Source organism: Hippocampus comes, unplaced genomic scaffold (assembly GCF_001891065.2).
Source record: "Hippocampus comes isolate QL1 unplaced genomic scaffold, H_comes_QL1_v1.1 scaffold39, whole genome shotgun sequence".
Classification (NCBI taxonomy): Eukaryota; Metazoa; Chordata; class Actinopteri; order Syngnathiformes; family Syngnathidae; genus Hippocampus; species Hippocampus comes.
Window position 1 is genome coordinate 5,025,568 of NW_017842054.1, and position 15,656 is coordinate 5,041,223.

Here is a 15,656-nt window from a genome sequence, read left to right on the forward strand (position 1 = left end):
TATAGCGACTATGGACGATTTAAATCTTCTCTCATTGAGTCGTCAGTCTAAATTCAATACGCTCAATCAGCGCAGCTTTGAAAATGGCCTAATAAGGCCCGTTAAAACCCCGAGCTCGCAACTGATATGAAGCCACCAGAGAGCAATTACACTTTAGCTTAATAGTTAGCAATGGGCCAGAGGAATGCCTTCCCCCTTAGAAAGCCCCGACTTGGGAGACTAATCTAATTGAGTGTCGTTTTTTTTTTTTTTTTTTTTGTGTGTGATTATTTATGATTAGAAAGTGTTAGTGGAGAAAGTGGGTGGTGGTGGGAGATGGGGGAGGGGGGGGCGGCTCATGGAATCGTTTGATGGGGATCAGTATTGTGCCGCTCGGTTGGATTAATTGCGGCCCGGCTATCTAATAACCGCCTCTGCCTGGGAGGGTTATCTCAAAGACTACTTGAAATGTCTTCTTTGAGTTCAGTCGGATTTCCGCACATCTGTGGGATTAAGGAAGCCAAATGTAAGACATTTAGGACATTTTTTAATGATCTTTTCTATTATGTTTAAAGCATTAGATAACAAAATGTAATCACATTCAGGGTATGATATGACCATTAGAAGCATGCAATGCGGGAGCAAAATAACTTGTATTTTTAAACTATTGTGATGTTGTTTTGTATTTTTGAGAAATAACCCGCAGCACAATCAAATAAACTCTTACGGAAAGTCTTCAAAGGTTACGCTCCACAGCAATGTTTCTTATTGGGTTTTAATCAGCAGATACAAGAATTATGAGTCATGTTTTAGGATTTTCATTTTGCAGAATCCAATTCAAATTTTTACGGATCTGCCGACACCCTAGTTTTCAGAGTCATTTTTTTTTTTTAAAGAAAATTATTTATTGCAGGAGAAAAAAAAGAAGGTGAGTGATACAAATCGGCTCTTTGGCAAGTGCCTCATTTTTTTTTTTTTTTGTCCGTGATCCATCGATTATTATCATTGGAACTTTCCCGCCCGCATCTGCTTCAGGTGTCCAATGTGTCTGCAACCCACCATGTGAACACGCCGCACAATCCCTTACCCCTAAAGCTCTCATTTCCTGTTGTGAGATTTGGCTCTGGGATCCAGAGCACAGAGAAACATTCTGAACACATTTTCATCAATCAAAAGTACAACTTTTGACCCGACAACAGAAAGGGAATAACGTGACACCTCCTAAAGCAGATCCTTTATGAAAATTGTCTTTAAAGTTGCAGCTTTAGGGACAGCATCTTGGCTGGCCAAGAATCAACCGTGTTGCTTTCCGAGACGAAGCTCATTAAGAGGGCCTGTGTTTGGTTAACAGATACCGAGGGCTCATTTTCTTTCAATAACAAGTCATTAATGAGGGTTTGTGTGTGTTAGGAAATTAGAGTGGCTGTAGCCATGAATCACGAGGCGCATCAGTCTTGCGTTGCAAGTTGGATCCCAAACAGCAGCCGGACAAAGATAAGCATGACGGTGAGGTGAAAAGTGGCAAGAACTGCACCGTCATCAAATGCTGGACTCCATGAGAGATGACTTAAGAATGTAAATGCCTCCTGCTTGGCAGCATGGTGCCTCACAGTGCAGAAATCGTGGGTTTGATTCCGGGCCCTGACATTCCTGTATGGAGTTTGCATGTTCTCCTCGTGCCTGCGTGGGTCTTCCTCCCACATTGCAAACACGTGCATGGTAGGTTTATTGATCACTCTAAATTGTCCCTAGGTGTGATTGTGTGTGTGGACAGTTGTTCGTCTAGGTGTGCGATGCGATTTGCTGGCAGCCAGTTCTGGGTGTACCCCGCCGACTGCCCAAAAATAGCTGGGATAAGTCTCCAGCACGCCTTTCGACTCATGAGGATAAGTGGCCCGGATGATGGATGGATGGATGACTTCTCGTAGATGGTCTCATTTTTCATTGCTTTTGGGATAAAGACATTTTGGATCAATTTACAGGGAACGTAGGTATTGGTATTGTTTTTTGGGTAGGTAATAACAACTTGAAAGGCTGAGATGAAACAACTGTAAGACTGAGAAACATGTTAATGAGGTCCTTCAAATACGATCAAACAATCACCTCAGTCATACTCCGCGCAGACTAAAACGTTGCTTCCATACGATTTTTTTTTTTTGTTACTCAGTGGCTGCTTAAGACTGCGAGGGGGAAAGCTATCATGTTTCCATTCAAGTTCAGCTTGATCAACACTGTGCAATAAAAAAAGAAATTGCATGTGTTAAAACGGCTTAACAAATTGTTTTGAACAAATTAGTTTCTGGAGGTAAAAAAAAAAAAAAAAGCGAAATGTTTTGATTAACTGAGAATAAAAGAATGATTTTCAAATGATGAAACATTTGTATTCTTTAATAAAGCATAACATTAACCAAAGCCACTCACTAACGTCAACGTTAATGACACATGCACTGTAAAAATGTGCACAATAAATGAGCCAATTTTAGCCATGGCTGCTAAATTGCTAGCATGACTGAAACATCGAGTGTTGCAAACCACGAAATGTTTGTTCTGAATTGGAATATACAGTACAATCAATTGAAAACCAGAATGAGGAGATCTACTTGTCAAGCAGATACGTTGCTAATTCTCCTAAATCCTCTGCATGTCGAACTCTAACTCTGAATAGCAGCTCCTCTTCGTAAAGGAGGCAAGCTGAAGTTCTCACTCCCCGGTTCCACGGCAAGACCACATGAGCAACCTGCAGGTCAGTTCCGAAAATACCTGTAGCTCATCTATGAGATGCATCAAGTCCTTTTAGGGGTGTACTATTATTTAAAAAAAAAAAAAAAAAAAAAACACCTCTTACTACTGAGTGGCAGCTAGCAGTTTTCACTAGTTTTCATATCACACCTGCATTGGTTTAAATTTGGCAATGACAACATTCAAAATAAACTAAAATAAAAGGAATAGTTCAAAAGTCAGTATTGGAGTGTAAAACCAAGTCATAGCGTTGCCTTATGGCAAGATGTCTTCACCCTTAAAAAGAATGACAAAAGACGTAGTAGAGCGGCTCATAATTAGTGGGCACGATTACCACATGGAGACAGGCGGAGGAGCATTGTGTACTCCTGAATGTGATTTATGGCCGGTTTGCCTAATAAACATGTTGCGTACAATGACAACAGACCAGTTTGTTGACCCCCCCGCCCCCCCAAAAAAATGCCTACCCACTCAAGGAGGGGGAAAAAGTGTTCCATTTTCCCTGCTTCAAAGGAGGCAGTGTGCTGCAGGGGAGGAAACACAATTATAGAACAATCACAACATTGAAATGTAAAAAGGTGGAGAAATGTGGCTTATTATGGAGAGGGGGAGGGAGGCAGGGGCTCGAGTGATTAATGAGCAATCATCTTGCTATTTTTGCTTGTAAGACGTACATTTGGTCTACAACGCAGGCATTTATATCTGTTATGAAGGTCCGTAGTGTTTATGAAGTCCTGGACAGAGCTTCGCTTAGTGCCTTGCTAAATCACAATATTCCCATGCATCCATCTGGATTAAGACAGCGAAAATTATCTTGTGTTCTTGTGTTGTTGTCAGACACCTCACACAAGGGAATTCCTTCGCAGTCAAATTTGTACAATTGAATTCACCAATTGGACAAATGGGAATTCAACTAGATTTTTGTATAAGTTGTACAAAGCTTTCTACACACATATGTTAATTAACTTTATTTAAAAAAAAAAAAAAAAAAAAAAAAACAGACAAAAGGCCTGCCTCGCACCGGGCAGGGCAGCCGAATTTGACTTAAATGTCATGCAATGCGTAACTGTTGGACACTAGTTTTGCTGCGTTCAAAATTTGAATTGCCAATGAACAGCATTGCAACTTCACTGGAACAGCCTTTAGAAATTACACGAGCTTTAAAACAAAAACAAACAAAAAAAATTATTATATATATATATATATATTGAGTTCAAAACTTTGGGGTTCTAACCCTGCGATTGGCTGGCAACCAGTTCAGGGTGTACCACGCCCGCCTACTGCCCGAAGACAGCTGGGATAGGCTCCAGCACACCCGCAACACCCTTGTGAGGATGAGCGGATTAGAAAACGGATGGATGGATAGATGGATGGATGGATGAATGGGTTGCAGTCCATTGGAGGGAACATATAGAAACAGACAACCATATACGATCCGAGTCGGCCTGTCCCTTGGTGGGAACTGAACACAGGCTGCCTGCACTACAGTCAGGTGAGTGTACCACTACAAGCAAAGATAACAATTACAAACTAATAATAGTGGCTGGCACGTAATATAAAATTACTTTTAAAAGTCTGCATGGAACATTCATAATAAATGCTGAAAAATTAAATCATGATTGCATATGCAAGTAAGTATAGCAAGTAAGTCATTTTCAAGATGACAACGTCCAGACCTCCGGATTTATTTTTGAAAATCTCTAATCCTGTAATGGTGTCACCTCGCAACTGACACCAACTTTCCTCACCTCGGCTGAGAACTCGCAGGGCCGCTAAGTGATCCGTGACTGCTTCAGATGGTGGCAAGAAGGTTTAGAGGGCTGACACGGATGCAGGGAGAGTGGGTGGATTCAGGGTAGTGCCTTGCAAAGTCACACACTGTGGCTCAAGGAGTTGAGGGAACCAAACGGACAAAGCCTTCACCCTCGAAAACGCATTGGCTGGACTAATGGGGAAATTATTTATGAACTATTTGCAGTGCACCTGAAAATACCTCGAGTGAAATTATGTTTGGCAAGCCACGTCGCTTTGAAGCCGACAGAGTGGCAATAAAAATTAGGCCTTCATTAGCGAGCCGAGGCCTTTCAAAGTGAATTGGCCCCGTCTCGGCGGGTCAGCTGCGTTTAGGCAGCGCTCTGCTTCCTTTAGCGCTGCCAGCTGTAAACACATGGAAGCAATTTTCCCTGATTCTCTGCTGTTTTTATGACTTTCCCCTTGAATGTCTCTCTCTCTCTCTCTCTCTCTCTCTCTCTCTCTCTCTCTCTCTCTCCCCCCCACCCCCACTCTCGATGCTTCTTTTATGTTGCATTTAGGAAATTAACACTAACCGACAAATTACTTTGTAAATAAAATTGGAGAGCGCTAAAACATTGAAATGTGGAGATGCCCAAAGGCTAGTGTTCTTCGAGAAACAAAGAAATCCTTGAGAAGGAGCTAGGCTTGTCTTTATTCAGAGTGTGGTACCCTTACGATGTCAAAATCCTTGAGGGCATACGGCGGTCATACGCAAACAACAGCGAAAAAAAAGAAAGAAAAAAAATGCGGATGACCCAAGTGTAGCAGCGCAATCTTCAAGGCAATCACATGCATTGATTGTAATCGTCACAGATGTAAAGCTAATGACTTAATCGCTTACATTTGCAAATCGCATTATTGCCAAAGAAATTGCAGACACGATTGAATTACTGATATTTATCTTCTAATGGTGCTGATTAGGAGTGGATGCTAATTTGTCATCCTGAAAGGCCGATATTAACGGCATCGATCTAACAAAAACAATAAACACGTAATATGAAAGAGGCATTCTGTGCACTCGGCAACCAGATGGCCTGCTTTAAGTCTGGAATGTGCAATATTCCGGCCTGCGTGGCAACGCTACTAATGATGGGAACCGCAAACTGTTGACTTGTTTAATTGAGTTGTTTTGGCCCATTAACCTGTTGTCTGACAAGGCAGAGTTGTGTTTTCGCCTTGTACTAAAGCACTCTTGTGGCAGCAAAGAAAGAGAACCCAAGAGAAACTTTGTGGTACACTAGAGCAGTGTTTTTCAAACACTGTGCGTGTGCCGCGGCATATTGTCAGGTGTGCCGTGGGAAATTATCCAATATGTATGCCTGTGCCGTCTATCGCCTGGCAGAGTAATCGTGTAGTACTCTTCCATACCGGTAGGTAGCAGCAGCAGCAGCTAGCTAATTGCCTGATGCTTCGAGACAAGCGAAGTTTCTGGTGCGAGCCAATACAACGAAAGCTATCTTTTATTTGGATTTACTTTTACCGGGAATGCAATGCCACCGACTCCATTGTGCTTGGTAAGTGGTGAAAAGCTCTCCAACAACGCTATAGTCCCAAGTAAGCTTAAACTCCATCTCCAAACAAAACAGCCTTCACTTTGAAACAAAAATGTGGAGTATTTTGTTCGCCTGCGCGAACACACGGAGAAACAAACAATGTGCATGAGAAAAACCGCAAAGGTAAACAAGAGAGCCCTGAAATGTCGCTTAACATGTAGCTAAATCAAAAAAGCCCCGGTGGCAGAGCAATTAATACTTCCCGCCTGCAAAGACATTGCAAATGAGATGTTCGGACCCGAAGCAGCTAAAGAAATAGCCTGACTGCTGTAAAAAACTAAAAACATAGAAAGGGAGGAAGAGCTTCGTGTGTCTTTCATCGACTGCTGCCAGGATATCAGATCTGTGTTCAGCCAAACCACTTATCACACTGAGTGATAATAAATATGAAAGATTCTAAAATATTTGATTGATTTTGATTTGATTCATATTCAAGGTGTTATAACATTATTCTTCAATGTTAAAAAAAACGCTTATATTACGGTAAAATAACGTTTTTTTCACATTTTCAGTTAGTGGTGTGCTGTGGGATTTTTTCAATGAAAGAAATGTGCCTTGTCTCGAAAACGTGTACGAGAGGAAGCTCAACCCTACAACAGCTAAAAGTTTGCAGCATTTGGACAGAAACCAAAATTGGGGACAAAACTCTGAGTTTTGTCTTTTTAGGATGGTGCATTTCGCATATATTTGTAGGACAATCATGTTAAATTGTTGGTGCTTGCACTGTGAGGGCGACACTTTTTTTTTCAAATGACTACCAAAGTTAGTTTAAAGTGTGAAAAATAATAAATGTTATTTACTGTACGTTGCACTGCATTGACCTGAGCGCTTAATGCTCTCTCTCAAACACGGCAGGTTTTTATTTTGCGATATTTTATGCACCTTTTGGAAAGGCTTTGAAAAAATCCCAACCCCAAACTGCTGTGTGAAGTTTTATTCTCCTGCTACAGAAGGCGCCATAAATTATGCATCGGGAAAATGTATGTGTATTGACTTTAATAAGAACTATTTCCTACATTGGCGCCTTTTGTAGCTGCTGAACAACCACTTGGGTGCTTGCGAGTGCTTGCTTGTTCTGTCTCTCGCACAGTTTTTGACATCCAGCTGCGTGTGTATGTGTGTGAAATAAACAACAAAAAAAAGAGGGCATAATTAAAATAAAAGCGTCTGCTCTTGTTTTGGGGTTTGGATGTTTTCTCACAGCTGGAATTTGGCAAGGCTGAAGAGATGTTCGGGAACTGTCGAGGAGTGTTAGCGTTCGTTCAATAAAGTCGCCTTTGTTTGATTGTGATCAATCAAGCTGCTGCTGATAGGAGTTTTCTCGTCCATACGTTTTCTTCCCCTTCAGGTGACATTCACTCAAGTGTTAACACTACTTGGTGACACACAAAGAGACAGCGTGACTCATTACATGGTGAACGAAGACTGCAAGACTCTCACAAAGAACTCTCATGACTGGGAAAGAATTTTGAAAATAAGTGGCTGCGGTCACACTGAATTTTTGTATGAAAAATGTCAGAGAGCGCGTTATCAACATGCCTAATTTGTGGTGAAAAAGTGGCCAACAATAAAAAGTCAAATGTAGAAAGACATTTCCAAAATAAACACACAGCCTTTGCACAAAAATATCCGGAGTCAGAAGAGCGAGGAAAAAAAAAAAGCTGTTTCGGAACTGATGCAGAAGGCTGATCTGAGAAAAAAAAAATCAATCAAGAACTGGATGAAGTTTGCAAATTCAACTACCTATGCGTGTTTTGTGGCCACTCGGGAAATAGTCAGATAAGGGAAGCAGTTCACAGACCGAGAAAATGTGAAAGATTCATTAAGATTTCATAAGCAACACACTATTTTACAAGTGCAAAGACATATATATGGCTACCATCGTCGTTTCAGATGTCAAAAAGTGTTTGCGGCTTCCAGTGTTGTCTTTTCTGTGGAAACCAGGTCAAAACGGCTCTCTCTGTGTGTAAAAGGTTGCCGACCTATGTTGTAGCACTTTATCTAAAAAAAAAACCCACCATCACAAATTACATATTTAGAACATACAGAAAATACAAGCATGGAGACTCGTTAGCATTAAAAACGCCAGAACACGACTAGGTTGCAACCAGTAGAAATTCTTTCGATTCATTCAACAGCTAGTTTGTCTCGAGAACAACATGGCATCGCCTATGTGAAGTTGAGCCACATTCACAAAGGGATTTGTCTTTTGTAATTTTTCAGCCCATGTTGCACGACTGCTAATCAACAATAACTCGTTTTGTTCTTCGCTGCACTGTACAAGTCATTTGTGCCAAAGCAGTTTTCAATTTTCCCGGACCTCTTGTGCTTTGCGACTAGCACAATTAATTTATTTCTACAATTAGTTCGAGGGATTGTCCAACACTGTTGCCATATTTATGAATGGAAATCCATGGCATCCACCACACACGTCCGCGGAGCTCTGTCTGCCTGCGGCTCAGTCAAATCCACCAAAGTCATGTCACATCACGTGCACCACAACTTAGACCAGTTTTTCGCTGGTCTCAAATGGAGTCTACTTATGGTCATAAGATGGCCAAATAACCCGTGGGTATGCAATAAAATCCACAGGAACGCATATCAAAGGGTAGCACGCACCACCCAGTTCACAAACATGCTAAACCAGACTTGCCACAGCAAGAAGATGAAAATGCGCATGTTTACACACCAAGCACATCGGCAACATTTTGAGCAGATGTCTGCTTCTGACCAAACAATCTTGCTTGAATATGATACTTTTCAAAAATTCCCCAGCTTAACTTTTCATGGAAAATTTCCATCCCTTTGCAACCCTTCTTATTTAAATCTTTTTCTCTGCGCTACGCATGTTATTTGTGTCTTCTCAACCTCTCAGTGCCTATACATGCTTGCGCTTCTTGCTTTAGCCCCAGGCAAGGAACCTATTCGGCTGTGATAGCCTCCATTATACACTCTCATTAACACACTTGAAACATAGACTTTTAACTGGTCTCGCTGCACCGACTGTCAAAACCATCTCACCGCTCGGCCTTTTACAGACATCAGGCCGCTTTCACAGCTTTTGACGGAAAGAAACAGCCAACGGTTGGCGTTCACATGAAAAGAGAGAGGTCAGTCGTCGGTTTGAGTGGGTAAAAAAAAAAAGTGTGAAGAAGATGTCATCGAACAAAAATGCTTAGGAGCACATGCTGAGAGAGGGATGCTAAACAGAGGGGGCCTGGCGCTATTAAGATGACATCAGGTACAAGCGCTCAACAGCTGCACGGGAGTGCCGCCCATTTTGGAGGGCGGAAAATGGAGGGCAAAACAAGGGAACAGTGATAGATTCACGGCAACAAGGGAGCGGCGTCATCACCCTTCTAAGCATGTGCTGATTGAGCCTGGCCTTTTTTAACCGGCGGGGCCTTTGGAGACCCACTAGTTGGCAGTCGGGTCGCCGGGGTTCTCGCGGAGGCACGGCGCTTCAAAAAGTTCCCCGCGCCTCATCGAGCGAGCCGCGTGCTACGCGGAATGCCTCGCTCGGAGGCCCGCTCGGACGCGGAGGCAACAGCTGGGATATGACATCAGCCTGAGCGTTGGCCATGTTTTCACTCACTGGAGCAATTGGCCTCTTTAAAAGGTTCCATCGGTACCACTAGGGCAAGCTGCAGAGAGGTGCTTTTCATCTCGTTGGCCGTGCGAGCCACCAGCTGCTGCTAAAAAGGGTGAGAGAGGCCACGGCGTTGTACTCATAAGTGGCTCGTTGTCTCTATAAGTGCACAAGAAAGATTGGAATGCCCGAATTCCTTAATGAAAACAATCTTATGGTCAGACAATTTTAAGAGTGCTAACCCTTATGCGTCCACCCTTCCACATAAATGCAATATCGGGTAGCACAGAGGTGTCCAGGAAGAGATACTGAACACTTGACAGAAATAAGAAGAGGCAAAGAAGGTCCCCAATAGTCATCCATGAGTAGTTTTTTTTTCCATAGAGGAGAAAGAATTATGCCGTTGAGTATGCTGTTGGACTTGTGTGCTCTTTTTGTATGCATTGCTGCTCCACTGCGTTAAGAAATGTTTTACAAGTACATGCAAACTGCTCAGCACAGAAGACAGCGTCTTCTGATCGGACTGGTCAACAGCAAATTTTAATCAGAAATGGCTTTGTGTCCCTATAATTGTTTATTTTTTTCCTCGCACATCTGGCATTTTTTTCCCTCGCATATCAGGTAAAAACAAAATGCTTGCTGAATCAGGTTTCAGAAAAAATTTCAACTTGTTGCTAAACACTTTATTTGTAAATATTACTCTTGATAAAACCAAATGCGCTAGAAGAAGAAGGAAAAAAAATACTCACATCTATGATTTAAAAAAAAAAAAAAACAGAATTAAAAAATGAAAAAAAACCCTGTAAATTGAAAAACACCTTCAACATGACTTATCAGCTGCAAAACAACCGCAGCCATCTTCCACTTTGTCTGAGGATATTTCTTGCTGCGCATCTGATACAAAATTAGGCTAGCTGCTGAATTCAGAAGATGCCAAACATTCAGTTATGTGGCGGCATGAAATAATTGTACAATTACGATTACCGCCACCTACAGGTCACAAATGTAACATTACAACTAAGCAAATACGACTACGTTTTTCTTTTAGAACTTATCAATAACTGGTGCTATTGTTTGGCAATTATACGATTTTTTTTTCTCTACCGTTTCTGCCTTTCTGGAAAATGACTTGTTTTTTGACAGTATGAACAGCGACAACTTGGATTTCAAAAATACTCATGTCTGCTTTCACATTGTCTTAGATTGTAGTCAAAACTAGCACCCTTGTCTCATGTGTCGGACATGTTTTGGCAACATTTCCCAAAGTTGGGTTTGACCTCTGAACAGGTAGTTGAGAATGAATTTTCATGAGCGCTGCAGCCATACAGCACTTTGGATCACAGCTCCCTACAGGGGCCTCTTCGAAACACTCAACCTCCTCGGAGTACACACTGCGATTTAGCACTTGAGTGTTTCAAAATGTTAAAAAAAAAAGAAAAAAAAAAAGAATCCCTTTTTGTTTTTGTCTGGTGTCCAAGTATCCTTTCCAGCATGACACCAAGGGACCAATTGAGAAAGAACTCTATTTGCACTGCTCTGCGCCGTGTTACGTCTGAACGGAACAGAAAGCACACATTGCCTGCAGTCAGTAATCGCTAGGGTGGAAGAAAAGAATAGCTACAAAGAAGCTTAGCACATTTAGCGAGCGCTTATTAGGCCTCATGCCTGCGCACCGGCTGCCGAGCGATAAAGTCGAGCTATTTGCTTCAGACGGACGGCGAGTCTTGTGGGTATTTCTGATGAAATGCGGTGACATCGAGACAACTCGCTCACTGGATACCCTCCTCTGCGTAAAGCGCTAAGCTCCACACCTCCGAGGGTTGTGCAGTTTGATACATATTTGTGTTGTCGAGCATTTATAGAAGCTTTCATAGCCACCGCCTGGATTCATACTGTCACTTTGTACAAGTTTTAATGCGACTGTTAAGGCTACTGAGCCTGCTAACAATGGAAAGATGAAAATCAAGACCCATTTCGTCATTTTAAAACCATGGAAGAGTGTGACATAGTGGTAGGTTATTAATTTGGGGGTTAGATGCCGTGCTCAAGTCCACCTCAGCTCTTAAATACTGTGGTTAGAGGTGAGTTAGTTTGGCATACACAATTCTTGTTTTTGGGATATGTGACGCAAATTTAAACCACTCGGCTGGTGAGAGGATCAGATACGATCAGTTTGTTACAGTGGTACCTTTACTTACGAATGTCTCTTCATAGGAAATTTTCTTGGAACGAATTAAGGCATTTACATGGAAAACGAGTCTCTACTTACAAAATTTTCTAGTTAAGAAATGTCTTCCAGAAGCAATTAATTTCCTAAGTAGAGGTACCACTGTAGTTCGCCTCCCGACATCACATCCTTAACCCGGTTACGGACCTCACGAGTGGGTAGAGCCTTTTTTTCTGCAGTTCTAAAAGCCTGTTAGTTGGATTTTGTCCTTTTGTGTGGTGGCAGCAAACTAGACTGTGACGGAGGAGCACAGATCTGATTCGACGACTGCTGTATTTTTTTTCCCTCCATGTGACCCTCAAAGTACACCAGAGTCACGCATTAAAAAAAAAAAAAAAAAACAATAAAAAAAGGAAAAAAATAATCTTGGGTGCAACACAAAAAATATTCACCCCCTCCCCCCACCACCGCAAGCTTTCACACGAAGTTACACCACTGAAATGAAGAATGTGTGTTTTTCATCCTACAGTACAAAGTATTTGTTGTGTTGTGCAGTTATTCCGTTCAAGTCTGTTGGTGGCTCGTTGCGCACAGTCATCCTTAAAAGGCCCTGGCAGGTTCTCACAACACACCACTCGGCCTTGTGAAGCCCAAAGGGAACCAACAGCATTGTGACCGTCTCGGCTTACTTAAGCTTCCCTTTGTGCCGCTGCCAAATGCACGGGCTTGTCGCATGCTCATTCTCACGTTATCGACCTGTCGTGCGCAATCAAGCGCTTTGCACACAGCTGACTGATTAAGCTATAAGAATGAAGGAGAGAGACAGAGTGACACGGAGCACTTGAAGTTACTTACTTGAAGTTAAAATCACGACACAACCGGTACTTTGTGTCTGATGAAAGTCGCTCTTAACCTTTTAGTCGATCTCCAACGGAGTTCAGACATCAGACACCAATTGATGTTAATCAGACTAATGGCTGCTTTGACTGAATGTACAGTCTTAAATCATTTCTATTTTTTTTAACATATACAGTACAAAAAGGGATTTTACAATACACACACACACACACACACACACACACACACACACACACACACACACACACACACACACACACACACACACACGACGAACGAGACAGAGATACAATCGATCATTTCCTTTAAAACTTTGAAAAGTTTGATCTGTATTTTTTTTTTCAACTCCAAACTCTACCAAATCATTAGTCCACCATTAGCAACTGCACCACAGTGAAAGCTCATCGTAGGTTTGCCAGCCCATCCACGACCGTGATTCGTTAACAAGGACCGAAAGTGCGATACAGCTCTAAATGAACACGAGCTCCAATCAGTCTCAGAACAGGCGGGAAAAATATTTCATGAGTTTGATGCAATGTGTTGAATAAGTAATATCAAGTAATGAGTGTGATCCCCTTGTGTTTGTAATTGCCGTATGAAAATATCACAAACTGCTTGAAATGAAAGAATTTTGGTCCTCATTTCTCATCCGAGTAGCAGAAGTTTTTCCTGATTTCAAAAATAATTGATAGCTGATGCGAACCACTTAAAATGCGGCGCTGAAACACGGCGGCGCCTTTCAATCATCTTGGCAGCTTTGAATTGCAATGAAGTTTATCAAGCAATATCACTTTTTTCATGTATTTGCTTCAAGTTACTCAAGCCATGCTGCATCCATAAAAACGGGCTTTAATTACTCAGTCATTTAAAGCAGGAACTCCCAATCATTGTCGTCAGAGATCATCTGGTTTTCCATGGAAAGTCATTACCACCACCAAAAAAAAAAAAAAAAAACCCCTTAACCCCAATTCAACTTGCATAGTGTGTCTCCAGATATCTCCCCCATTCCAAGTAATGTTGGGAAATAATTCCACCTACTAAGCTTTAAAAATTAGTGTCTTCGATTTGCCAATCCTTATTGCGTGTTGTAGGAAAACAGATAACAGTAAAAAACATGCTCCTCTCCCAGATTTTTGGGAACGTGTTGCAGGTATCAAATTCAAAAGAAGTCAAGATTTGTAAAAAAAATAGTAACGTTCATCAGTTTGAACATAAAATATCTTGCCTTTGTCGTGGATTTATGTGAATATCGGTCAAAAAGGATTTACACATCATTATCTTCTGTTGTTGCAGCACGGTGGGTGACTGGTTAGCACATCCGCATCACTGTGCAGATGTACTGGGTTTGATTCCGGCTCTAGCCTTCCTGTGTGCAGTTTCTATCGTCTCCCCGTGCCTGTGTGGCTTTTCTCTGGGTACTCTGATTTCCTCCCACATTCCAAAAACATGCACGGCAGGTGAATGAACACTTGAAATTGTCCCTGGGTGTGAGTGTGAGCGCAAATGGTTGTTCGTCTGTGTGTGCCCTGTGATTGGTTGGCAACCAGTGCAGGGTGTACCCCGCCTACTGATAGGACAGGCTCCATCACGGCCGCGACCCTTGTGAGGATGAGTGGATTAGAAAATGAATGGATCAATCCCATTTTACAAAACATCCCAACTTCATTGGAATTCGATTTTGGAGATGACCTCCTCCCTTTATAAATGTACCAACACATTACGACTGGCATTCAAATGGAAGCGTGCTGAAAAGAGAGATGTACGGGACGAATATTTTGCCAGAATAGGCATATACCGTACCAAAAAATATTGGACTGCGGCGTTACCTCTTACACAGCCATGAAAGCACTGCGGATGATCATTTAAAATACATTTATTTTAAATTTGGATTTGTGAGAAGATTTGTTATCCGTTTCCATGCTCAAAGTATGTCGCTCAACATCCCATCATGATGTTCACCTTTAAACCAATTAGTTGAAAGTGAATTAACAGCGCCTCTGGTTGCAGCCAAGTAGTGCACTCCATTTTATCTCAATTGCTTCAGAAGCATCACCAAATTAATTCCTTACCGAATTCTTAATGATCAATTTATTCAAATAATATGCCCTTCCTCAGCTATCACATTGTGCCCCCACTGCTGTGTTTAAAGCGTTCATTAAAGGACACAAAAGTACAAACCAACACTGAGATACATTTTGTTATTTCATTTATCAGAGCACAGCAAATGAGTAAAAATATGCAAAAGTTAAGCAACCAAAGTTTTCTTTGGCCAAAATTAGGTTTGGAAAAAAGGGGCCATCAAAGGGGAACAAGGGTCCGATAATCACAACATCCACATTAGACGAGTTTCAAATGAAAGGCTCAAATGACGAATTGGAGCAAATGATGCACTATTGAAGAAAACAATCAAATATTAAAAGAGGGCACAGCAGCGTGGCCCGGTGACATCAAGGCGATTAATCAGATGGTCATCATTGCCTCCATTTAGTGTGAGAGCAATAAAAGAGGTGTCATGGAGACCAGGCTGGCCCAGGCTCATTATCCACAAACACCCACAACCACAGCAAGGACGTGATTTTGGCAAATCAGGTCGTTATGATAATGTGGCTCCTCGGAAAAAAAGGCACTTTTGCTCTTGTGTTCTTTTTCCGTAGCATATTTGGCCAACAAAGTAAAACGTAAAACCAAAACATAAAATATGCCTCTTTCCTTTGATTTGGAATCTTGGAACTTTGGGATGAAACTAATTGGGTCACGAATCGAAGTCAGGTCCCTTTTTGTGGCATTTTATATTCTGTATTACTTTGTGTGTCTCTATATCGGGGGAAGTAAAGTGGAACATCACAAGCTCTGGAATGCTAGTTAAACTGTTGTTTGGCTTTGGAAACAATTTTCCCCGCGGGAAATAATGGAGGGCGCTACGATGCTGAGTGGTTAGCGCGTCTCCCTGACAATGAAAATGTATTATTTTATTTTT